General features: G+C 34.1%; 1 long non-coding RNA gene across 1 annotated transcript in view; it reads left to right on the forward strand.

Annotated features, from left to right (window-relative positions):
- The window catches only part of LOC123786109 (uncharacterized), an 866,733-nt gene that overhangs the window by 783,036 nt on the left and 57,338 nt on the right, over positions 1-26,359 (forward strand). Inside the window, exon 5 of the long non-coding RNA XR_006777893.2 lies at positions 2,426-2,563. This is a non-coding gene — a long non-coding RNA (uncharacterized LOC123786109). The remainder of the gene's footprint in view (positions 1-2,425; positions 2,564-26,359) is intronic.

Raw genomic sequence — 26,359 nt, forward strand, 5'->3', positions numbered from 1 at the left:
GTAGAGGTAAAATTATTTTTCTTCCCTCACAAGTGCAGTAGACCAACTTATGTATCCAGTTTAGATGAGTTATAGGTCTCATTTTCCCAGTTATTAGAGCTCCATCTGACTCCTATATTTTATTCTTTTTGGGCTAATGAATTCCGTTCCTAAAAGCCAAATAATATGAATCTGCAAAGGATGCAAGGTGGGTGACAAGACTATCAACATTAGGTAAGCCTACAATGGAGAGACTGCATGCATTGTGAAGCTTTTTAAGGCCACCTGGACCTTCCATATACCTGTTTTTGGATTTCAGGAGACAGCCAGTATATATGATTTTAATCTGAGGGTAGTTTAGTCACAGTAGAAGAAAAACTATCATCTAAATTAGGAACATGACTTAGATTGTCAGGAGGGAAAAATGTAATATCCAGTGGATTACCCTTTCTGTTCAGGCTATGATAGGCTAAGGGTTCCAATATGGATAACAGTGTATCAAGCAACAGTCAGATCTCCTGAGAATAACCTCTGCCTTCCAAGGCTGTAGCAAGCAATACTAAGAAAGTCATAAAATTCAGTAAATAGGAATTTAGTAGGTGGGACTGAATGTGTCTGTGTCTCAGAGTAGAGGGCCTCCACTGAAGCAAACACATTGTGGTTTTCACATTCCTCAGCTGCTTTCTAACATCTACCAGAAAGTAGAAGACAAACTCTCTTCCCTGAAGGAATTTGCCTTTACCCTTCAGAGAGTAGCAGATCAACAAATGGATTTTATTATACTTATTGAAAATGTAATTATTGACTGAGCACATAGAAACTACTGAAATGGGCCAACAGGGACTCTTTTTTTAAAAAAAATATTTTATTTATTTGTCAGAGAGAGAGCACAAGTGCAGGGGCGGGGGGAGCAGCAGGCAGAGAGAGAAGCAAGCTCCTCACTGAGTAAGGAGCCAGATGTGGAGCTCGATTCCAGGACCCTGGGATCATGACCTGAGCCAAAACCAGAGGTTTAACCGATGGACCACCCAGGTGTCCCCAACAGGGATTCTTATGTTGAAATTTATATCTGTGTATTCAAAAACTCACAATTTATTTTAAATAAAATGCTACTCTATACAATAAAACTACACTAGTGTTAATGTAACTAAACCAACATGACTTCACTCCTTGGTGAGTCACAGGTGGAAACTAGAGGAGGTGTGTTGCAGGGTTGCAGGATTCTTGTCTTGCAGAGCCAAAGAATGAATCTCTCCAGACACAAAAGGGTGAAGTAGTAGTTTACTAAGTGAAGGTGAGAACAGAAAGAAAGCTCTCTAGATTGAGAAGGGTCTCTTCATGGTTGCCAAATGATGTAATTTTGGAATGTTGGTGATGTCCAGCACCGACGACCAAGAAAGAATTCTTTAGATGTCTTTGGTGCGAAAAGGTGATTTTATTAAAGCACAGGGACAGGATCCATGGGTAGAAAGAGCTGCACTGGGGTCATGAGGAGTGGCCCATTATATACTTTCAAGTTGGGAGGGGGTTAGGATAGCACAAGTCTTTAAGGAATTTTGGAAGCAAGGTTTCCAGGACCTTGAGAGGGCTAGCTATTGGGAAAAGGTCATTTATTACTGCCTAATGAAACCATCATGAGACCCTTCCAGTGTATATTGGTGGGTTATATGCTTGGGGGATGATTGCCAATGTCTATCTTGGGGGGTAGAGATAAAGGAAGTTTCCAAAGGAATTTTTATGTTAAAGTAGACTTACATCATCTTGGGGGTCAGGCTAAAATTGCCTTTTGCCTTTAGCCAAGTGTCAACATCAAGGCCTGTTTTAGGGACTTGTCAATGGACTGTAAGAAGCAAGGACATTTAATAATTTTTCTTCTGCCTTTGTTTCCCACATCAGTGAGTTGTCACACAAAGGAAACTTTATTTGCAGCAAATAAGGAGATGATGGGGAATAACTTCCAAAGCATGACTCCCAGAGCAAAGATATATGAGTTCCTTTTATTTAGGGTTAGGATGAATATTGAGATGCGAAATCCCTGTCATTGTGTGTGGAGGTAGGCATAAGGTTGCACATGGACCTTGAAGAAATATGTCTGTATATACATTGTATATCATGTCAATGAGGCTTGTGCTCCTCCTTGGGTGGAAATTGTAGTATTATAATGAGGTAAAGATAATTGTTGGTCATTTCAGAGGTCACTCCGTGATCCTTCTGTGCAGGTGCAAGTTGGGGGTTTAGCTCAAACTGTTCTGGGTGATCTGGACCACCAGAGCTCTGTCTCCAGGCAGTTGTTATTGCTTGAGGGGTAGTTTCAGTTTCCATCATGAGATGTTATGCGCATAGGGCCTTTTGCCTGTGTTAAGAGATAAGCTGGAAGGAAGAACTTAAGGAAGGTGCACCTGGGTGATTCAGTCCGTTAAGCATCTGACTTTTAATCTCGGCTCAGGTCTTGACCTCAGGATCGTGAATTCAAGTCCCACATTGGCCTCCATACTGGGCATGGACCCTACTTAAAAAAAGAAGAAGGAGAAGGAAAAGAAGAGCTTAAGGAAAATGTGGAACAAACATCACTGGGTACAAGCAGGTGAGCCATAAAGGTCAGGTCTTCAGGTCTACCTGGTGACACTGAGACTTTACATCGCCCCATAGAATTTATTACAGTATTTAATTTTTTACTATCTAAGGACAGATAGATCAACTTATTTATACTACATTTATTTAATCAAAGGTGTATACTGTATTTTTCAGTTTTGCCTCTATGACAAGGAACCCCAAATCACAGACACTTATTTCTATTCATATCATATGGTAGGGGCTGTGAATCCGTTCCTATAGCACTGCCCCATGTGTCTTTTAAGTCTGGAATTGAGGAGCATTCTCTATTTGCAACATAATATTCTTAGAGCAAAGAGAAATGAGTAAGTGGCCTGGTAGAACGCATAATGGCTTTAAAAGCCCCTGTTCGGATGTGGCACATGTCATAACCACTCACATTTCATTATCTAAAATCAGTCGCTTGCATAAGCCTAACAATGTCATGGAGATATAGACTCTTCCAGCAAATGTATAGCAAGTCACAAAGCAAGAGGTAGAATTGTATCTGCCTCTAGCACATACAAAAAAAGTTGGGAATAATAATGTAATCTATAATATACTCAACATGAATTCGTTAGCCAAATGTCTTCATTTCTTAAAATTCACAAATGGTTAAGCAGTTTGAATCAGTTTTTATATTGTAATCAGACTGCTGGACCAGAAAAGAATCAGTTGGTTAAATTAACCAAATAGACGGTACAGTTAGATTTTTTATACAGTTAAAAAAAGAGGGGAAAAAAAGAAGATCTACCTTATAGGATTTTTTTAAAGGGTTGAAATAAGATAGATGAAACTTCAAAATATTTGATGTAGAGTACCATATATAGCAATAAATGTTATTTTCCATCTGGTTTCTTACACAGAGTCAGTAAACGATGATTTCTAGTCCCCCAAATATTCAATATAAATCAGATACATGGTTTGTAGCAAATGAAATACTTGACTATATTTTATTGTGCTATAACAGTGAGGATAAAGTCTGTAATAGTATACGTGTTTTAAAAATTCATATATGCAGTCTTTCCTTTCATTTCTTAGACAGAAAATAATGAAAAAAAGGAGACGGGAGAACACACTAGGGCTTACATTGGGTACTTTTCATGCTCTATTATATAATCTAAATATTTTTTTAAGTGAAGGATGTAAATTGTTAGGGAACAATTTTTTAAAATTGTATTTAACATAGTGTTACTATTGAAGGGTTGAGTAAGTAAGTACTGCAAATATTAAATTTAAACATGTACATTTTATTTCCGTCTGTAGGTCTACAACAAAAATGTCCTCTCTGCACTATATTTTCAAAAGGAATTCCTAGCAAGATTTATGTAGGACATAGCATTTTTAGGCACAAAGAATCTGATGAAAATGCTAAGACCTGTTCACTTGTACACATTATTAACTGGTACATTTATTTTACCTCAAACGTCCACTCCATCTTTCCAAACTTTTGTGGAAAAAAATCAGTACAAAGATGAGGAGAAAAAAATTCTGGTATTGTAAGTGATGGGTAAAGTCACTATACAAAGGACTACATAGTATTTCATAAAGGACAGTGACCAAGACTTCCTTAAGGCTCCCTTAGCTTGACTAAACTTCAGACGGTTTCCTTCTTGACTATAGTTCCCTGACCCCATTTGTCCTAGAGCATTTACTTTAGAAAACTTGCCATTATAAATTCTTTCTCTGACCCTTTGAAGTGTAGATTTTGCCTCCAAGATCTTGCCAGTTTTATAAAGAGAGGATTGTCTTTCTCAAGGACCTGGGGGCCATCCCTTTGAAATGTAATCCTCAAGAAAGATAGTGCCCTGTCTCCCAGTCTCTGTGGGAGGGTAGGAGCCTAACTTAGATAAGTGCCAATTAGCAAACACAGATGACCCAATCATATTGACCAGCCTCTCCACCTAAAGTCCTCCAGTACTTTTTCACTAGCTAATCCCAGGGCTTAAAAAGTCTCTACCTTTTGTCTCCGGGCTTTCAAATCCAGGTCCTCTCCCTTATTGCAACACTCTTAACTCCTATTTCAATAGTCTTAAATAAAGTCTTCCTTGCTTATTTAACTCCAACCAGTGCAGTTTCTTTTTTATTTTTCTTTGAAAATAGAAATAACTGTTTCCTATGTTGGTTTAAATACAGTCCTGACTAAAGGCAGGGAAGAATACTAGAACACCTCTTGATGTTTTTAAACCCCTCAAATGGGAGTCACACAGTGAAATGACTTTTGAGATCTTTGAAAATGTCAGATGATACCTGCTCCATTGTCAAACACACACACGTACACACACATACACACACTTAGTCATGGGGTGCTTATATCACACCCCCCCAAAAAAACAAACTTTCAAAGTGGCATCATTTGCTTGAGAGTGACTCACACTTCATAAAGCAGCTAAAGAAAATTAAATTTACTTGAAGCTACCCAAATGCTGTTTTACTGATAGGTATGTGGCAGAAATAATATGAGAGATGTAAATCCATTTTCCATTTTAGAAAGACAAGGCTTCTGTAATGAGATGGACTGCAGAGAGAAGCATTATCATATGTTTTTATTGGAATATATTTCCCTAGTGGTTTTGCCCAAAAAAAGTATGAAATTGAGATACAAAATATAACAGGTGATACTGTAGACAGGTTGGTGGGCATGTATCATTTGAAATGTGTGACTTGCTTAACAAACAGTTTGTTTTCTCATGGATGGGAATTCAGGTTATATCTTTGGAAGTCCTAAATTTGAGGTGATGGAGGCCTGCGTGTGTCAGAGATTCATATCAGCTTTACTGTTCCCATCTACAGGCAAGACAGGAAGTAGTAACTACCTGGAGATAGAGTCTTGCTGTTGCTGGTTGCAAAAAAAGAACTAACTAAATGAGGTCCTGTAGTGAGGGGTTGCGGAGTGGGAGGTGGGCAAACCTTTCTCATTTCTGGAAGAAAATTACGAGCTCTGTGATGCTATTTAAATTGCTTTGAGATTATTGAGGAACATACTAGAGCTAGAGACACATGATCAGTACCCACTTTATCCTTTGCTCTCCCTTCTAAGGAAGTCAAAACAATGTGTATTTTACCCAAAGCAAAAATTAGTTTAAAAAAATTATTATTATTATTTTTCAAGTTGTTTAAGAAGGTACATTACCTTTTAGTGTTTTTAGTTTCTCCAAAATGAAAGAAAGCAAGTTTAGGGTCCTAGCAGAGTGTGATTTTTAGTGAGAAGATGAACTATAGAAATAGAATTAGTTTCAGTTTTTAGTGCTGATTAATTAAAAAGGAAATTTAAAAAAATCTATTACCTATATATCTGTCTAATTATCTATTCATCTATCACATTTATTAAATATCTATCATCTTCATATAGAATATTGATATTTGGCAGCTAGCATAGTGTCTTCTACTTAACAGACACATACTCATATGAATAGAAATTATGGTTCAAACTAAAATCTCTTTTAACTTTGTCATTTATGATGGCCATATACAAGGACTTCCTATATCTCAAAGAATATCATGCTCATCTTCTCAAAAATACAGGATAAAATTGAATTGAATATTTCAAGGGAACCATGAACCATCCTGCAGAAGCAAAACGGGTATTTCTTGCCATCTGCAGATTAGAAAGCAATTTCCCCCTCTGTGAACACATGGACTGGGTAGGTAGATGCTCTCTTGGAAAATATTTACACCAAGTCTTAGATCATTCCACTTCCATAAAAAAAATTACATCATTTCTAACAAGGGAAAGAGTACAAAAATATGAAAGAGTAGCTTTTATAGCTTGCATTAGTTTGTAAGTATTAAATTATTGTATGATTGTTACTTTGCAATATCTCTTTTTAGAGAACTGAGGATGAATGCCATTTTGGTACTCTAAATAAGAAGAGAAAATTGTATTTAATTTGTCATTTTTATTACTAAAAAAGAAAATATATTATCTCAAGAGAATGGAGTAATAATCAGATTATTTCTGTAAAATCTGACCATTAACAAATATCACTTTTTTACATTGATCTTTACATATATCTCCTTGAACCTTACTCAAAAAAGGTTAGGAAATTAGAGCAATCACTAAGTGTTAAGTGAAAAACTCTTAAGTAGAAAATAACAAAATATGTTTTTAAAACAAAAACAAAAAATACTAGAAATAAATTAAAAAAAAAAAACTCGATGTTGGTCACCAAAAAAAAAGCTGGATATTTTGTGCGTTTCCTAATTAAAAAACTCTTTTCATTAATTTAAGTCAGGGTTAGCCAGAAACCTTCTCTTATCTCAAAATAAAATTTATAAATTACCTATATATGCAGCTCACATCTAGTCACATTGATAGGAATAATCAAGATGAGCTCACAAAAAATTTATACACCATATCACATGAACTGTTGTCATAAACAATCTTTGCTGAGCACTGTTTCTGATAAAAGCCACCATGGGTAGGGGGAAATACCTGTACCCACATTGTCTTGTATACTGTATTTATTCAATATTCAGGAAATAATTGTTAAAGGGCTGCTATGTATATAACGTAGTTCCATCACTAATGTTATAAAGATGAATCTAATCAATACACTCTGTGACCTCTTAGATAACATGTAACTGCACTCCACTATGGCACTATACTGGAAACCATTCAGTGGGATGGGTTCCTCCATCTCAGGCAACAGTCTGTGGACTAGTCTGTTCAGTGGGTGATATCGAAGCCCAGTGTGGGAATTCTGCTTGGTGGGGTAGCTCGACGTAGGTTTCTGGCTAACAGAATAATTAGATACTGTTTGGGAGGGTGAATGCTAGCTCAGCAGAACATCCTAGGATTGTGTGTATGACAGGAAGCCTCGTGCCACATCCATTATTGTTTAGAGTCATTGGATCTTTTTAAGTAATAGCTCATTCACTCAGCACACATTTGTTGAATTGTTACAAGATGCCTGGCACTATGCTAACATTGAGAACATTAAATAAATGGAAAACACTCAAAGCCTGTGCTTTAGAAATTTGTAGAGATTCCAAATAGGTTATCATCAATGTATAGAATGTAAACAGTGAGTGCATTATTAGGTAGAAGGGGTAGAGGTACGTGGGAGTTCAGAAATGAGAAGCCTGGATGTGAAGATCAGGAAAGGCTGTGAGTCTTTGTAGGATTTGACTGTGGAAATAAAGGCAGGGGCATTCCAGCCTTAACAAAATAACAGTGAGAAAACAGAAGTTTGTCAGGAGTGAATTTTATGACTAAGAGTCCTGGGAAATAGAACTAGAAACTTCAGATGGGGATAGTTTCAAAAGAATTTCATTTGACTATTGCAGTCTTTGGTTTGGTTTGGTTTTGTAACCGCTTCATTGAAATAAAATTCAGGATATACAACTCATCCATTTAAATTCTACAAATCAGTGTATTTTAGTGTATTCACAGAGTTCTACAGGCATCACTGCAGTTAATTGTAGAAAGCTTTTTTCATTCTTCAAAGAAACCCTAAAAAAAAAAGGAAGAAAGAAAGAAAGAAAAGAAACCCTATATCCATTGGCCCTCACTTCCCATTTGCTCTGACCCACCCCTACCCCGCATCTTCAGGTCCAGGAAACCATAAACCTACTCTCTGTCTCTATATATTTATATCTTCTGGGCATTTTGTATAAATGGAATTATACAATACATAGCCTTTTGGATCCGGCTTCTTTTCCTTCAAGTTTCATCCATGTTGTAGCATGTATCAGCACTTCATTCCTTTTATTTGCTGAATAATATTTCATTTTATATGCCATATTTTACATACTCACATGTTGATGGACATTTGGAGCATTTCTTTATTTAGCTATTAATGTTTCTCTGATATTCGTATATGAGTGTTTGTATAGACATATGTTTTTATTTCTCTTGAATATATACCTGGGAGTGGAACTGGAGTCTACGTTTAACCAACTAAGGACATGCCAGACTGTTTCCCATAGTGGCTGCACCATTTTACAGTCCTACCAGCAAAGTATAAGGTTGAGATTTCTCCATATCCTCACCAACACTTGCTATTAAATGTGCTTTTGGTTATAGCCATATTAGAGTGTGTGAAGTGATATCGCATTGTGGTTTTGATTTTCATTTTTTTTAATGGCTAATGATTCTGAGTATTTTTTCATGTGCTTACTGGCCCCTTGTTCATTTCCCCAGAGAAATGCCTCTTTATATCTTGTAACCACTTTGTAGATGGCTTATATGTCTTTTTTGTTGTTGTTGAATTGTAAGAGATTTTAATATATTCTGGATACTGGTCTTTTATCAGGTATATTATTTGCAAATATTTCCTCCCATTCTGTGGGTTACCGTTTCCTTTTCTTGATGATATCCTTTGAGGTACAAATGTATGTATTTTTTCTTTTGTCGCTTTTGCTTTTGGTTACTTCTCATATCTAAGAAATTTTCTAACCAAAGTTCATGAAGATTTATCCCTATCTTTCTTTTAAAAGTTGTAGATTTGGCTGTTGCATTATGTCTATGAATGATTTCCAGTAATTTTTAATTATGGGATGATGAATTATGGGCACAGATTTATTCTTTTCCTTGTAGATAAACAGATGTCCCTGCACCATTTGTTGAAAATATTCTTTTCCTATTGAATTGCCTTGGAACTCTTGTCAATTAACCAATAAATATGAGAGTTTATTTTTGGTTTCCAAATTTTATTTCATTAATTTATATTCTTATCCTTAAATTAGAATTAAATTATCATGATAATTATATATTTATAGTAGTTTTTGAAATCAAGACCTGTGAATCTTCTATTTTTGTTCTTTTTTTTAAGTATTATTTTGACTATTATTTGTCTCTTATTCTTCCATATGAATTTTAGGATCAACTTGTCAATTTCTTTAAAAAAATAGATGGGATTTTGATAGGGCTTAAATTGAATCTATAGATTTTTTTGAGAAATATTATCATTTTAACAGTATTAAATTTCCCATCAGTATCTTTGAGAATATCTTTGGGATATCTTTCCATTTATTTAGGTCTCTTAAAATGTTTTTCAACAATATTGTTTAGGTTTCAGATCTGCTCTGATCTACTTTCAGATCTACTTTACTTTTTTGGTTAAAGTTGTTCTTAGGCATTTTATTCCGTTTTATGCTACTTTAAATGAAATTGTTTTAATTTCATTTGTTTCAAAATGGAATTATTTTTACTTAGCTTATGGTTCATTGCTAGCCTATAGAAATACAGTTGATTTTTTACTTTGATCTTGTACCCTCCAACATTGCTGAACTCTTACTGTATTTCTAGTAGTATTTAGCTGCAGAATATACTTTGTATAATTTTAATCGTTTTACATTTATTGCGGCTTGTTTTATGGTCTTACTTATGGTCTATCTTGGAGAATGTTCCATGTACACATGAGAAGAAAATGTGCCTTCTCTTGTGTGGAATGTTGTATAAATGTCTTCCAGGTCAAAATAGTTTATACTGATGTTTAAATATTCTATTTCCTTGTTGAATTTCAACCTAGTGGCTCTATCCATGCTTAAAAGTGTAGTATTGAAATCTCAACAGTTATTGTTAAATTATCTCTTTCTCCCTTCAGTTCCGTCAACTTCCTTCCATTCTATATATTTTGGAGTTCACTTTTTAGGTCCATTTGTTTATAATTACTTTATCTTCCTAATTTATGGACTATTTTATCACTATAAAATGTCCCCTTTTACCTGGAGTAATATTTTTATCCTAAATTCCATTTTGTCTTTTATTGATATCATCATTTTAGCTATCTTATGGTTGCTGTTTGCAGGTATATATTTTTTTCCATCCTTTTACTTTCAACCTCTCTGTATGTTTGAATATAAAGCGTATCACCTGTAAAAGTCATACAGGTATACAGTTAGATCTAGTTTTTTTGTTTATTTTTCAATCCAGTCTTACAATCTCTGCCTTTGGATTATGTTATTTACTGTACTCACATTTAATTTTACTATTGTTACGGTTGATTTCATCTGCCATTTTGGTTTTGTTTTTCTATGTTTTCCTTTCTTTTAATTTTCTATTCCTCTTTTTCTCCTTTCTTATTCATTAAGTGAATTCAATGTGATCTTTTGATAGCCATTCTAAACTTAGTTGTGTTATATTCTGCCTAAACCTGTTGAATAGTCAGTTGTTATATTAAAATTAATTGTTTAAACAAAGAGTTTGCTAACAAGAATTACCAGAATACATTGATTTCTTAAGAACGTCCTAATAAATCCATACAAATTAAGTCAAAATAATGCATAATTTAAAATGTCACTATTTCAGTGTTACTGAAAATTTGACATATATTTTATTGTCATGCTCAACAATAAGGTATTTATTGTGTTGACAAACTTTTTCCAGTATTTTTCCTTCTGTCTTGGAGTACATTTATTATGAGAAAGAAAACATAAATAAATAAATAAATAAATAAATAAATAAATAAATAAATAAACAAATAAATAAATAATAGAAAGGTAGATAGATAAATACCATAAAACAAATATTTAGAGTAACAATTGTTACCATTTTTAATTGTTACAGTACTTAAAATCTATTACTCACAATAAGATAAGATTTCATCTGGATTGACTTTGTTGTTTGATTACATCCTGCATTTGGATTAATTCAGGGTGATGTCTCAATTATAATTAGATTCCTAGAATATTTACTTTGTCCCAATATACCAAGTTCAATTTACTTGCATTTCAAAAAGTCATAGCCTGATTTTTTTTGTTTCATTTCTGGAAAAAAGTGCAAACTTAATTTATAAGCATAAAAAGAACTGAATTTTCAACTATTTTACTTTTAGACTGTAACAAAATGTGTAGAAACACTACCCACATATAAAGACATATAAACAGCGTACCATTTCTAAGAAGATCACACATTTTTCTCTCCTCAGTTGCATATACTGAAACTGTTGGAAAATAAAATCTTTTAAATCACATTACCCCTACTTAGCACTGTCATGAGATTAAGAATTCACCTGAAAAGTAAATGAAATTGATGTAAATAAAAATGTTACTTAATCAGATACTACTTTAAAGTTAAATTCTGCTCAAAGGCCACACGAATAAACTGTCTTCTGAAATTTGACAGACAGCAGACATTTATATAGAGAGCTAAAGTGAATTTCATTATTTGCTGTGGATTTTCAATCGAAGAAAATTATAAGATTTTACATTTTATAATGCTGTACTTATTTCTGGTTTTGTTGCTGTTTTTGCACCTGTTTTTACTGCATATATACTATTTGGAGATTTCCTACTCTAAAATCATAACATATAAAAATACAAAATATTAAGAGCAATTGACCAATATTTTCAATCATTTTTCAATCAATATTAATTAACTTTAGGACAATTTTTTTTATGTTCCATACTATTGATATATTTTTTTTGCATGGATCTGGTAACTTTCTTGTTAAACCTACTTTTTGGTATTTTGTCTTTGAATATCATAAATAGAATATTTCTACCATTATATTTATGTATAAAAATGTTTTTGTTTTTTTGTTTTGCGTGGCAGTCACCTTATTGAATGCTCTTATTGGCAATTGTTTCTTTGTTGTTTTGATTGGATTTTCGAGGCATGCAGTGACATCAGTAGCAAATATAGATACAGTTATTCTCCCTTTAAGAATACCTGTCCCTTTTATTTTGATGTCTTGTCTTTATGCAGTGTCTAAATTTTTCAAGGAAAATGGTAATGGTAATGGTAGAGGCTCTTTTGCTTCTTCTTAATTCACGTGGGAAAATTTGGCCTTTACCACAAGTTGAGAATTTAGGCATTGTTTTTTATAATGAGCATAGTAATATTCATTAAGTGTTCTCATTTTTAGTCAAGAATAATTTGGTTTTCATTAGATGGTTCTTTCTTTTGAGTACCTCACAAGATGGTAATATGTGTTTTTTCTTCTTTATTAATATGTTGAATTAAATTAACAAACTTCTTAACGTTGTGCTCTTAATTCCAAGAATGATAATGCTTGGTCATAATACTCCTGCAGTTCAATTTATTTAGGTTTTTAAATATTGTATTTAAGTACTATCTTTGCCATTTTCTTGAAATTTTTATGGGATCTTCTTTCTGTCTGCTAGGGAATGTGATAAGTAGTGCATATATATATATATATACTTTTTTTTTAATGTTTGAAACAATTTACATATAAAACTACCAGGAACTAATTTCCATTTCCCCTTCCCGTGGTAAAAGCTAAACATACTCACAGAATAAGAGAACGATATAATAATCATATATTTACTAACCATCCAAAAAGAACATTTTGTGTTCATTTATAACTTACAATTTTGCCTCTTTTTGCCTTCAGTGTTTTTTTTTTTTTTGGAAGAAATGTTAAATAAGAAATTTCAGATATGTCGGTTGCATGTCTTGGATTCTTAACATATGGGGGCAACCTTTTTTCTCTGAAAATATTGACTTTCTTTTTAATCCATGTGCCTCATTCATTTTTCTTGGTTTCCTTCTTTCACTAAGACCTCCAACTGACAAGTACTGATGATGAAGTATTCTTCTCTTGTTCCTGATGAAAATGTTAATAATATTTCATCTTTTTTTTGTTTTGATGCAAGATTTTTATTTTATTTTTTGTGGTAAAATGTACATACCTTAGGACTTACCATTTTAATCATTTTTAAATGCACTATTCGGTGGCATTAAGTACAGTCACAGTGTTGTTCCACCATCAGCACTATTTCCAGAACTTTTTCGTCATCCCAATCAAAAACCCTTTTGATATTCTGAGGAGAGTCTGGGCCAGAGGTAACATTTTTTTGAAGGCAACAGGGATTGGCGTGTAGTAGCTCTCTGAACAAAGTATTGAGATAACAAGAATAAGGAACAAGTACTTTTGGATGACAAGTTTGAGAAATTACCAGAGGAGATGTGAAATAAGTTTGTCTTTGAAATGAGCCATTTAGCAACAGGTGAAGAAAACAGTGCCAAACACCACAGGCTGTAGAGAGATGAAGAACAAAGACCAAGAAGAATTGAAGTTCATACTGTGTTTATGAAACTGTAAGTAATCCAGTAAACAATGGGTGAAGTGAGTGAAGGGAATTGCAAGAAACAAGATGTTAGAAGATTTTTAATACCACATTAGAGTTGGATTTTTTTTTGTTAGTCTCAGAAAACTGACTATTTTTTGCCTGTTGCCTAATATGAAAATGCCTATGTTTTTGGACTGTTTTCATGGTGACTCTGTGATGAGAGAGACATCAAGTAGAGACAGATGGGAATGTTCCAGTTGTGAAGCGCTGATACAGGACAGAGGGAAACAGAAATGAAGGGGTGACGCACCAGTTATTTTATAATTAGGTTCCATAGCACCTGACTTTGTCCATGGTGCCACACAGTCCTTCATTCACCTTTCTTCCTCATCTGCCTTGCCAGCCCCTTTCAAACTGCTGCTCTCATCTTTCCTTTCTAAAGCATATCTGGATCTGAGTCTCCCACTCAAAGCTACCAGTGTTCTTCCAACATAACAGAAAGAAAAATAACCCTAACTTCCTAACTTAGCACTTAAGAGTCATCCTGATCTAGTCCCATTACCTTTCCAGACTTGTTACATTTCTAAGTTTGCCTTGTGTTGCAGTAAAAGCCTCTCTTTTATAGACTAATCACCACAATCAAGTCTTATACCTTAAATATATACAATTTTTAGGGCAATTTTACTTCAGTAAAATTGGGGAAAAAATAACAGCTGTTGCATAAAAAAGTAGTCTCTCCCAATCTCTGAAACTGTTATTCATTTTCTGCTTTCTTTTGTCTTTCTTCAGCTTAGCAAAGTCTTGCAAATACTAAAAGCCCAATGCAAATATGTCTTCACTAATGCACATCTCAATGCTCAAATACATGTATCCTTTTCTGAATTCTCTGTGTATTCTGCTCACATTTTTTTTTAATGTGGGGAATTATTTTCTTTATAGTCACATACTACATGTGTCTCTATATGACATCTCCTATGTTTTCGTTTCATATCCACATCTCTTATAGCACCAGTTATAGTGTCTTTCATATATTAGATGCTTTAAAATGTGTATTAAATTAATAAACTCATATACCTATATATGTTTCATTATACTTAGTGTAAAATCCAATCTTTTTTAGTGTCCTAAAATGTTTTCCCTGATCTGGGCTCTTTATCTGTACAACCTCATCAAGCACAAATTTACCTTTTCATTGGCCGTCCACAGCAATCTTATGTCCACATTAGGACTGTTATATTTACTGCTTCCTCTGTACAGATGTTCCACTACCAGGCAAATCCTCAGCTGTTCCTTCTTATTGTTCAGACCTCAGCTTCCCCACTAAGGTCTTCCCTGTCTGTCCCAATATAAATTATCATCATTCCCTCAATTACCCTCAATTACATCAGTTCTTCTCTTGTTCTCTTTCTTTCCTTCTTTCTTTCTTTCTTTCTTTCTTTCTTTCTTTCTTGGCATTATCGCTCCCTACATTTTATCTTAGACTTTTAAATTATTTATTTTCCTTCTATATTCTCTGAAATATAAACTCTAATAAAGCAGAGTTCATGTCTGTCTTGGCCATCCATGTATCCCTCAGGCCTATGATAATTTTTATACTTGGTACTCATTCTATACACGTTGAATGTGTATAGAATATACCTTTCAAATTCTTCTTCTGACTAAATCTAAAATGCATAGTAAGCTCGAGATGGGAATACAAAAAGTGACTTAATAATTTCCTCCTGCCAAACTTAGTGTCTCCCAAACATATATCAGGGGATCAGCTGATCAAATGATTTTAGAGGAATAACCTATTTTTAAGGCTTCATGAAATATCCAATGGGCATAGTGATCAAATCAGATCTTCCTACTTGCAATCCACCTTTGGTCTAAAATTCCCAAATCAATTATCTTTCCATTTGAGAGGATATATTAACATGACCTAAAAAGCAGTCCCAAGAAGTGGTTTTCTTAGCAGGTTGAAATTATGTATATTAACCATAATATGTTTTTGCAATTATGCTATTTCTTACCCATGTCTAAATGTTATATTATCCTTTTAAATAAAACTATTTCTGATGCTCTATATATATTTGAGAATATTGAATCCTGTAACCTCTTACCTTTTTCAAGAGTCTTAATCAGATTGTGGAATTACAAATCATGTGCAAAAATTTGGTCAGACTTAGATGATGATATCTGTGATTAATGAATCTTAGAAGAGAAGGTGAAGAAAATCACATCTTTTTTACCCTTATGAAAGTTTCTTCTGTGAGAGCAGTAACAAATATACTCTTTATCCTTCTCTGTTTTAAACCAACAAAAATAAAATAAAGCATGTCTAAACATTACATTAATAATCCAAAGATTAATACTTAATAACAACAGGTGCTTTTAATTGACACAAACAATTTTAATGGACACTAAGCATTTTGCACATTTTCTCTCATTTAATTTTTATAATTTTCCAATTAATTTGTATTATTAATAGACTATTTAAAATTTTCATTTTTTTTTAATTGGGAGTATAGTTGACATGGAATCTTACATTAGTTTCAGGCATACAACTTAGATTTGACAACTTTATATATTATGATATGTTCATCACAAGTGTAGCTACCATCTGTCCTGTACCATTGCTATTATAGTATCATTGACTGTATTCCTCATGCTATGCCTTTTATTCCCATGACTTATTCATTCCATAATTGAAGACTTTGTATCCCACTCCCCTTCACCCACTTTTCTCAAGCCCTCACACCTCTCCCCTCTGACAACCATCAGTCTGTTCTCTGTATTTATGTCTGATTCTGCTTTTTGTTTTTTCATTTGTTTGTTTTGGGTTTTTTCAGATTCCATATATGAGTGGAATCATATGATATTTGTATTTTTCAGGTTGGCTTTTTTCACTTATCATAATACCCTTTAGGTCCATCCATGTTGTCTCAAATGGCACAATCTCATCTTTTTATGGCTGCATAATATTCCATTATATATATGCATAGATAGATAGATATACATAGATAGATAGATGTAGATAGATAGATGATAGATAGATAGATAGATAAAGACATACATATAGACATAGTTACACACACACCACATTTTCCTTATCCATTCATCTACTGATGGAGACAGGTTGCTTCCATATCTTGGCTATTGTAAATAATGCTGCAGTAAACATAGGGGTGCATATATCTCTTTGGATTAGTGTTTTCATTTTCTTTGGGTAAGTAGCCAGTAGTGGAATTACTGGATCATATGGTAATTCTATTTTTAATTTTTGAGGAGACCTCCATACTGTTTTCCACAGTGGCTGCACCAGTTTGCATTCCCACCAACAGTGGACAAGGGTTCCTATTTCTCCACATCTTCACCAACACTTGTTATTTCTTGTCATTTTTATTTTAGCCATTCTAACTGGTGTAAGGTGAGATCTCATTGTGGTTTTGATTTGCATTTCCCTGATGAGAAATGATGTTCATGTCTTCACTTGAAGAAACTAAGGCCTAGAGAGGTTTAAGAAAGTGCCAAGGTAATACAATAATATTTGACAATTTTGTCAGTCAAAGGGAAGCCTTTCTTCTTTAAGATCCATGCTCTTAACCATCACAGCATACTGCAATTTTACTATAACCATGCCAGCAAAGAAGAGGAATGTTGGAACCTTCCAAAGGTCAAGTAGTGCTTACCCACAGTTCTGGTTATTGTGGAAACAGTCCAACATTCTATGACCAGCCTATAAGACCAGGCCGCAATGATAGAACTCCGTGTCTTTCATTACTCTAATATATACTTTTGTGAACACATAGCATGTGCCTATGTTATGTTTCATGTATAATCCCTTATAATCTTTAGTATAAGTCTGTGAAATGTACATCAATTTTCAAATTTTACCTGGGAAATCTCAATGCTAAATAATTACTAAGAAGTTTGTGATTAGAGGAGGGAAATTAGTGTATGCTAATTCACACCAAAGCAACATATATACTCTTGTATGTGTGTGTGTGTGAGTGTATAAATGCTTCTTAAAGTTGACGCCAACAATAAAATTTAAGTATTATCATTTCCATTTTTCAAAGGTAAATAACAAACAGTGACATAGGCCTTCAATGAAGGGCCAAATTAAAGAGAAGCAGAAAAATAAATGATCCAGTGGGAGAGAGAGTTCACACTCCACTGGGCTGAGCAGAGAAGGCTCCATCTGTGCATGGTATTTTAGCTGGGTCTGAAAAGACCATTTCAGAGGCAGGGACAGTTGTAAAAGGAGGTACAGAAGTGGAGGAAGTCATAATATATCATACAATTAGTTGCAAGAGAAGGAAATGCTAAAACATGGATAACAAAGAATCTGCTTTGTTCTTTATTTCATTTAGGTCTTTTTAACTATTTTTTAAACAAAGAAATTCACATTTCCCAGATTTGATATGCGTAAACTGAAATATCAATCACTTTTTAATTTATTCAATGCCGTCTTTCCTCCAAAATGTATCTTCTTACAGATTTTTAAAAATGAAAATAAAATCGCATATTAGTATTGACTCATCAAGCTCTCCTACCTTGACTTCTGGATTGATCAAGCAATTTGAAAAATAGCATTATGGGAAAAGCAAAAATGATTATAAAATTTCTCCTATTTTTAGGAAAATAATTGAGTTGATTTATGCTTTAATTATCTGTGTTATTTTGTATAGTGGATTGGAATAGCATTTCCCCTGAATTAGTAATAAAAAAATACTGCAGGCTTGGTGAGTCAAATAAATGGTTAAATACAGAATAGTCTGGGTTACATTTAATACTAAATTGGATAAAAGTACTAACTGACACTTAGAACTGGAGTAAAAAGTCAAATAAATGAAATTAGCTTTCATAACTTTAATTGGTGCTTGGTGAAATCAGGGACACAAACACTTAAAATAAATTTTGATTAGTCATGTTTAGAAAAGGTAGAAGAAAGCAAAATAATTTAAAGTGTACATTGATTAACAATCGTATCTATCTGACCACATAGACATATATGTGCTATGAAGCCAATTTCTCATTGTGTATACAACAGTCCCAGTGTAAAATGTCTTGCGCTCCTGTTCCATATGATAGTTCATAGTGACAAAAGAGAAAAGACAATGGCATATATATTTCTGGTCAGAAGTTAGAGCAAATTTTGTACCATTACCAAAAAGTTACTTTGCATGCCAAATAACCCCTCCATTACTAAATAATAGATAGACAGAGGCAGATATTGGAGCATGAGATAAAGGTTATCATGATACATTTAGGAAAATGTATAAGTAGCAGTAGACATTTGCAGAGCATATTTTAAAAAAGTGAAGCTTCCTTATTAATATGGTAGATAAAGATCATATTTAAAATTAACTTTATGGTGTTGATATTAAGAAATTCTCCAAACAGTAAAAAGGGTTATATTCAAAGGCATGGCTCTCCTAGTACAGATTGTGAAGGACAATAATATCAGGTGACATGCAGAAGAGAACCAAAAGATTCTGAAAAACACAGAAGGAAAATATTGGATCAAAACAGAAAAGAGAGTATTTCCAAGTTGCATCAGGCCAAGGTTTACTACACAATGTTAATATAGAGAATTTTTTAAAAATAGTGTAAGGATTCTGCTACATATTCATTTAATTTTACTCTATACAGTGTAAGTTTAAAAGATTATTGTGTATCTGATCTGCCTGTATGAATAACATCAGCAAAGTCTAGTCGGGCCAATCCATCCCCATTATTCATCCACTAGAAGTAGAGACTGACCTATCCACAGTGATAACAGCAGCAGAGCCGAGCAGTCAAACCCATCCCACACACCACTTCTTCTGATAGCCTGTGCACAATGGCAAAGTGAATCCTAAGCAGAGACCACTCTTGTGCCCGACACCTGTGACAATGGCAGCTCAGTCTGCCTCAGCAGCAGCAGCAGCAACAGCCCTGCCCCTACAGGATACACGCCTAGGGTCACAGGCCTGGGTCTGCTGTGGTGTCCACATCAGCAGTTTGTCACACAACAAAGGCAGCAGGTGGGCCAAACCACACACAGTGGCAGTAGCAGCAGCAGAGTTTGGGTAGAATTGTATCCCCAGCTCATTTCTACTGAGAAGCCCAACTGGCAACTTCAGGCGTCACAAGAGAACAAAACACACCAGAACAACCATTGCCCCGTCTCTGAAAACGAAACAGTTGTTGGAATTACAACTTACAAAAGTAGTCAGATGTCTATGTGCTGTGCCTAATAGTGTGACTACCTGCTAAAGCAGAAATTTTAAATGGGATCAGGTGTCTTCTATGACAATGTGAAAAATGTCAGAAATACAACAAAAGTTTCTTATAATACTATGAACTAATAAAAAACACGACTTGAAAGATAGAACAATCAATTGACGCCAACAACACTGAGATTAACAAGAATTTTATAATAATCATTATAAAAATGCTCTAAGAAGCAGTTACAAATCCTCTTAAAACAAATGAAAAAATAAAAGAGAAAATCTTAGTAAAGAAATATGTTATAAAGAATTAACAAATGGAAATTTTAGAACTGAAATATGTAATAAAGTAAAAACCTCACTGGATTGTCTTAAAGTAGAGCAGAGACTACATAGGATAAAAATTAGTAAACTTGAGGAAAGAGCAATAGTTAACTTGAATGGTGCTGTTATTAAACAAATTTAATTTGTATATAACAAATTTAATTTGTTACAAAGTTCCTCCCTCACCAAAACAAAAAACAATAACAACTACAAAAACAAAAATCCCCTAGGCTTACATATTTTCACTGGAGAATTTAAAGAATTAACACGAATTTACACTATCTCAGTAAATAGAAGAAGAGGGAATAGTTTCCACTCATTTTGAGGGCAATATACCAAAACCACACAAATACTGCAAACTACAATTCCCATGTTATGTGTGTAATTATTTAAAAATCAAGATATTTTGATATAACGGAGTAACATTTTGTTCTCATTTTTAAACTCATGCTTTCAAAACTATAAACATGGTTTATCTCCGTGGATTATTTCACTTCAAAAAAATTCTCAATTTGTGACCTCCATTTTCTTATCTGAAAAGGAAGGTAATTCTGAGAACCTATCTCAGTATGTTTGGGCTGCTGTCACAAAATACCTCAGACTGGATGCTTATAACACAATTCTGCAAAACTAAAAGTCCAAGATCAGGATGCTGGCATAGTTGGGTTCTAGCGAAGGCCCTCTTCTGGCTTACAAACTGCCCACTTCTCATTATGTCCTCAAATGATGGAAGGCGTAATGATCGTTCCGGGGTCTTCTTTGTAAGGACACTAATTCCAATCATGAGGACTCTGCATTCATGTCCTAATCACCTTGCAAAGGCCCCACCTCCTGATACCATCACCTTGGGCACTAGGTTGTCAGCATATGAATTTTGAGGCAACACCAACATTCAAGCTATTATAGCAGGACCATTCCAAACTTCACTGTTAGAAATAGCGTTAAGGACACACAGGTGTTGAGAATTGTAGGAAAAAAAGTTTGAGGGAGAGAAATGAGTGGTTGGGAATACTTGACTCCTGGGGATGCAACTTAAATTATCTTAGGCAAAGTTTCCATACTCCATCTCTTCAAATATGAACATATTTCTCTTTCCCTAAAATATGAGTAGCAGGTCAATCTGAAAACAAACAAGAAGTTTGCTGCTGATCTGTCACATTTTTCTTTGAGTGCAATTGAAGAACTAAGAGAGTGCTAGGGGCTTGGCAGCTGGGTTCTTGTCAGCAAACCATCTCTTGCTTGGTTGGCAAGATTAAAAATGGTTATTGCCTTAGGAAGTAAAGGGTAGCCTGGAGGAAAAGGCCTGGAGGAAACTAAACTGCAGCACTGTAAAATCAATAACATTGCAGAAAGAAGGTTATTTAGCCAGCAGAGGACCTTCGGAAGATCTTTTTGTTCAGGAGGTGTAGTAGCAGCGGTGACAAGTTGCAAAGTAAACAAGCTCACAAAAATTTCGGAAAATATTTTGAATGTCAGCGCTTATTTTCTACGATGATACTACAGCATCCTAAGAGATGAAGACACTGGCCTTTCTTGTCTTACTCTTGATATTATTTCCTTGGATGTAATTATATATGCATCTAATATTACAGTTGGTATATTAAGTTACCATTTGTGGAATTTCAATTTTGTAAGAGGATGCATGTGTCTTCTTAGTTGGAATCTTATACCAGTCTGTCTAATTTAAACCTGAACTTGAGATAATAATTTTTAAGAAAACCAAAACCAGAAAACAAAGGTTAAGGGTCAAAGATTTCTTGTCACTGAAGAAAATGTACAAGTGAAGAAAATTGTTTCTGTAAGCATAGCCATCCGTGGGTGTAGATGGATGAAACACTGGAGCTACCCAATAAGGTAAAGGGTGGTAGTGTAGGGACCAGCAAGTGAGAATCCCAAGTCGACTCAAGAGAGTTATTTGCTGATTAGTATGAGGCCTTGTTTGATCACATCTAAAAGACATAGCAAGCCATTGAAACGTGTCCATGAAAGCTTCGTACAAACTGTGTAATGATGGCAAAATAAAGGCTCATGAAGAATGCCAAAAATATACTGGAGCTTTCTCAACTGTAATGGTTGAGCGATGCCTTCAAAATAACCATTAGCAAAGGATCCGTGATTAGGATGAATCAACTGACCAGTATTAAAACAGCAGACATGGCATCTGTTAATGCCAGAGAGGCAATGGGAGAAAAACCAGTGTCACCCAGTCTGTACTGATGTATCCTAGAGCCAAGGGTTCCATTTCTATCCTCTAAATCCTATGGAAACAAAACAAAGGTATACGAATAGATTGATGTAAACTCATCATCCTGCTTCAGAAACTATCTTCAGATCCAACTGCTGAAACCTTTTTACAAAGAAGAGATTTTAAATAGAATATGTACTTGTGAATGAATATATAGAAGTAATATACATACATATAAATTCAGTTAGATGTGAGAAATAACTGTGAAGCCTATTTGATTGCTGTGAGATGTGGAATATTTCTTTTTCTTGCAATTTTTCGAGTCCCTGCTTTGACGAGAGCTTCAGCAGTAGGTCTCTGAAGAAATAGGAAAGAGGAAAATCCATTTCTGGAGACTAATCCTCCAACTATTCTAGTCTCTTCAATGGATTTTGTGGTTATATGAAATGCCAGGGACTCAATTAGAGTTAGGATCTTTTTAGGGCCCTGTATTGATGTGTAATTACAAGTCTAAGAAGGACTAGCTGTTGTTTACAATTCTATTCTAAAATGTATTGCAAACACAAGAAATAAATGCCAGATGAAGACTGAATTCATCTAGTAACTGTGTTCGGAATATTTACTTGAGTGTCACTAGAGGATTGTGACCATTAATCTAATCTTGGCACTATATGCTAGTTGTTGATGAGGAAGAATAATCTCAACATTTCAGTTATTTGGAAATCATATATCTGATAAGGGACTTATATTTAAAATATATAAAATCCTTACAACTAAGTAATAAAAGGTAAATAACCCAATTTAAAAATGGGCAAAGGATCTGAATAGACATTTTTATAAGGAAGATATGCAAGTGGCCAGTAAGCCCATAAAAAAATACTCAACACCACTAGTCATCAAGGAAATGCAAATCAGAAACAATGAAATACCATCTCACCCATTAAGATGACTAAAATCAACAAGTTATATAATAACAAATGTTGAAGATGTGGAAAAATTGGAACCCTTCTACCATGCTGATGGGGATGTAAAATAATGCAGTCACTTTGAAAAACAGTCTGGCATTTCCTCAAAACGTTAAATATAGACTTACCATATGATCCAGCAGTTATACTCCTATTTATATGTCCAGGAGAAATGAAACACAAAACTTGCATACAAATGTATATAAACAGCATTATTCATAATAGTCAAAAGATAGAAACAAACCAAATGTCTATCAACTAACAAATGGTTAAAGAAAATATGGGATATCCATATAATAGCAATGGTATAATATTTGGCCATAAAAAGGAATAACATAGTAATATATGTTACAATGTGATGAATCTTGAAAACATTAGGTTAAGTGAAAGAAGCCACTCATGAAAGACCACACATGATATGATATTCTGTTCATATAGAAGGTCCAGAATAGAGAAATCCATAGAGACAGAAAGTAGATTAGTTGTTATAGGGCTGGTGTGGGGGGAGGAGATGGGGGAAGTAATAGCTAAAAAGTATGGTTTTTTTTTTTGAAGTGATGAAAACAAACTAAAGCTGACTGTAATGATGGTTGCACATATCTGTGAATATACTAGAAAACATTGAATTGTACACCTTAAATGGTCTAGGGAATTGTAGGGTATGTGAATTATATCTTAAAAAACCTGCTGAAGGAGCAGAAGAAGGAGATGAGGATGACAAAAGAAAAATCTGTAGCCAGTCAGTTAATTCCTTACATTATCCACACTTTGGTGCTGATATGGTGGGGTGGAGGGAAAGAAAGACATGCCTTGTTCAGCAAACCAAATGCATTAAAACACAGCAACATGAAATAAGGAAAAGATCTCATCCTTTAGAAACTGAAAATGACTCACTGACAAGAGCTAATGTGATAATGCCTTCATATCAGGTAACAAAAGACAGGAAAGAAATAGAATTACAGTATTTGATCAAGCATTGAACTCTAAAATATGTAAAGACATTTGCTATCAAAGACAGTCAATGCAGAAAACTGTTGGATGCCACAGATCCATCATGATTCCATAAACATTTGCTGTCAATTACAATTCACTTGCAACGCTAAACTACTTTTTTTTGTTTTGACTCATTACAAGATATGTTTCCTGCACTCTCAATTAGGTTTTCAATGGATGTATAACAAAGTAAGAATTCTGAGATCAGAAATTGTTTTTAAAAAAAATTAAATGGGCTAATTCCTAGTTAATTACAATAGAGGTATGACAATTTATTGGGTGAGTAGATAATATAAATGTATTGAAACATAATGAATATTTCTCTGAACTTCATTAGGCTTTCACATACTCGTTTCTATTTAATTATAACTAAATCACCAAATTTATTGCCGAGTTAGAAATACTTTCAAATAATAGCCTGGTTAATACTGAATTAAAGCACAATCCAATGGAAGTCTCTACATAAAAACAAATGAATTAACTAGCAATAAATTTGTCACTGTAAGTACTGGAAGAGTTATTATAATTGTGTCATCATTTCAGTATAATATGCAGAAACATTTTAGAATTTGTAGGCTCAAAAAAAGGGCATATTTAAAAAGTTAATTTTGCTGTCCTATGTGATTTCTCATGTCAGTAAAGTATTTCTCTTTAGACCATTTGTCATTTAAGCCATTTTGTACTGAATTCTCCTGGCCCCTAACTGAATTGGCCCAAGTTTCAAGAGTTACAGATGAAAATGAAGCATAACTAATTTAAAGTCATTGGATTAAAAACATTCATTATCATAATGAAAATCAAAACATGTCATACAGGGCTGAAGAAAGTTTAAATTTATTTTTTTCCCATTCCAAAAATATTCCATTTATAAGAAATTTATTTCTTCACATACTAAGTTCATGAGAAATACATGAATAAGAAAGTGATTGCAAATGAATGTGTCCCATTCTGATTTTTTTTCAAGATATGGTATCTTTTGCAGCAAACTTACTGTAGTGTGGCAAACACACTACTGATCTCCAAGACTTACATTTTCTATGATAATTTTCCTTCATTTGTATTTTAAGAAGCATTTTGGCAAGTTGACCAAAATTTGCAGCCAGTTCATATATTTGAACACAGAGAATTTTAAATGAATCTTTGCCCTTTCTTTTTAATCCTTCCTAACTTATCACTACCATGTTGGGCACATTGAATATTTTAAAAAATATTGGTCACTTAATTGATTAAGTCTCAATTATTAATAGGTGAGATTTGGAAATATAGCGGTGCAGGTTTAAACTCCAGGCTGCAGTCTCTGGGAGGTGGTAAAACCCTCATCACTCAAAGACTACAAAGATCTGGGTGGCATATTTAATAGTACGGTTTCTCTGTTCTCCTTGGTCTCTAGCATCTAGATGCTTCTACTTGAACATCTCTGTCATCTGAGGTGAATATTGTCTTTTGTCTTCCTCAATAATATCCAGCTTGCTACCCTGGTTAATTGTCTGATTTGTATCCAAATGTGACTGTTGTTGAGACCTAGACCTCCTCAGGTTTCTTCTTAGTATCCTTGAATTGGAATCCTAAAGATCAACTGCATCCCTTGGGTTAGGAGTCCCTTCTCCTGGCTTTCTCTTTCTCTATCCATCTCTTGAATGTCTACTCAGCATTAAGCCAGACTTAAACATGATAGCCATGGCACTCTACACTCTTTATCATTGCACTTCTAAATCAAAGCAAGCCCATTTAATACAATGTCATAATATATGTTTAGGTATGAATAGTCGCAACTAGATCGGGAGGTCTTCAGGATTCATTCTTTGCCTTTGATCATGAAACGCTGTCAGGTAATGTCAGGTGAACTTGAATTGCAAATAGAGAAGAAAAACATGAGGCAAAGGCATTTGGGAGGCTTAGAAAAATACAAAGAACCAGATAGGACAATCCTGAAAGTTTGCTTTTCCTATGTTTGGTAGAACTAAATAAAATGAAACTCAGAGAAGAAAAGGAGGCATGGTAAGCACTCAAGACACAGTGAGCGAATGGATTAATAATGAATGAATGAGGGGACTCTTAATGTGATTATAAGATAATTCCTTAAAAATGTAATTCAAAAATTTCCAAAATATAGTATGAAGCACATGTAATTGTTACTAACATAT

Source organism: Ursus americanus, chromosome 7 (assembly GCF_024610735.1).
Source record: "Ursus americanus isolate L20-20 chromosome 7, mUrsAme1.1.p, whole genome shotgun sequence".
Taxonomy (NCBI): domain Eukaryota; kingdom Metazoa; phylum Chordata; class Mammalia; order Carnivora; family Ursidae; genus Ursus; species Ursus americanus.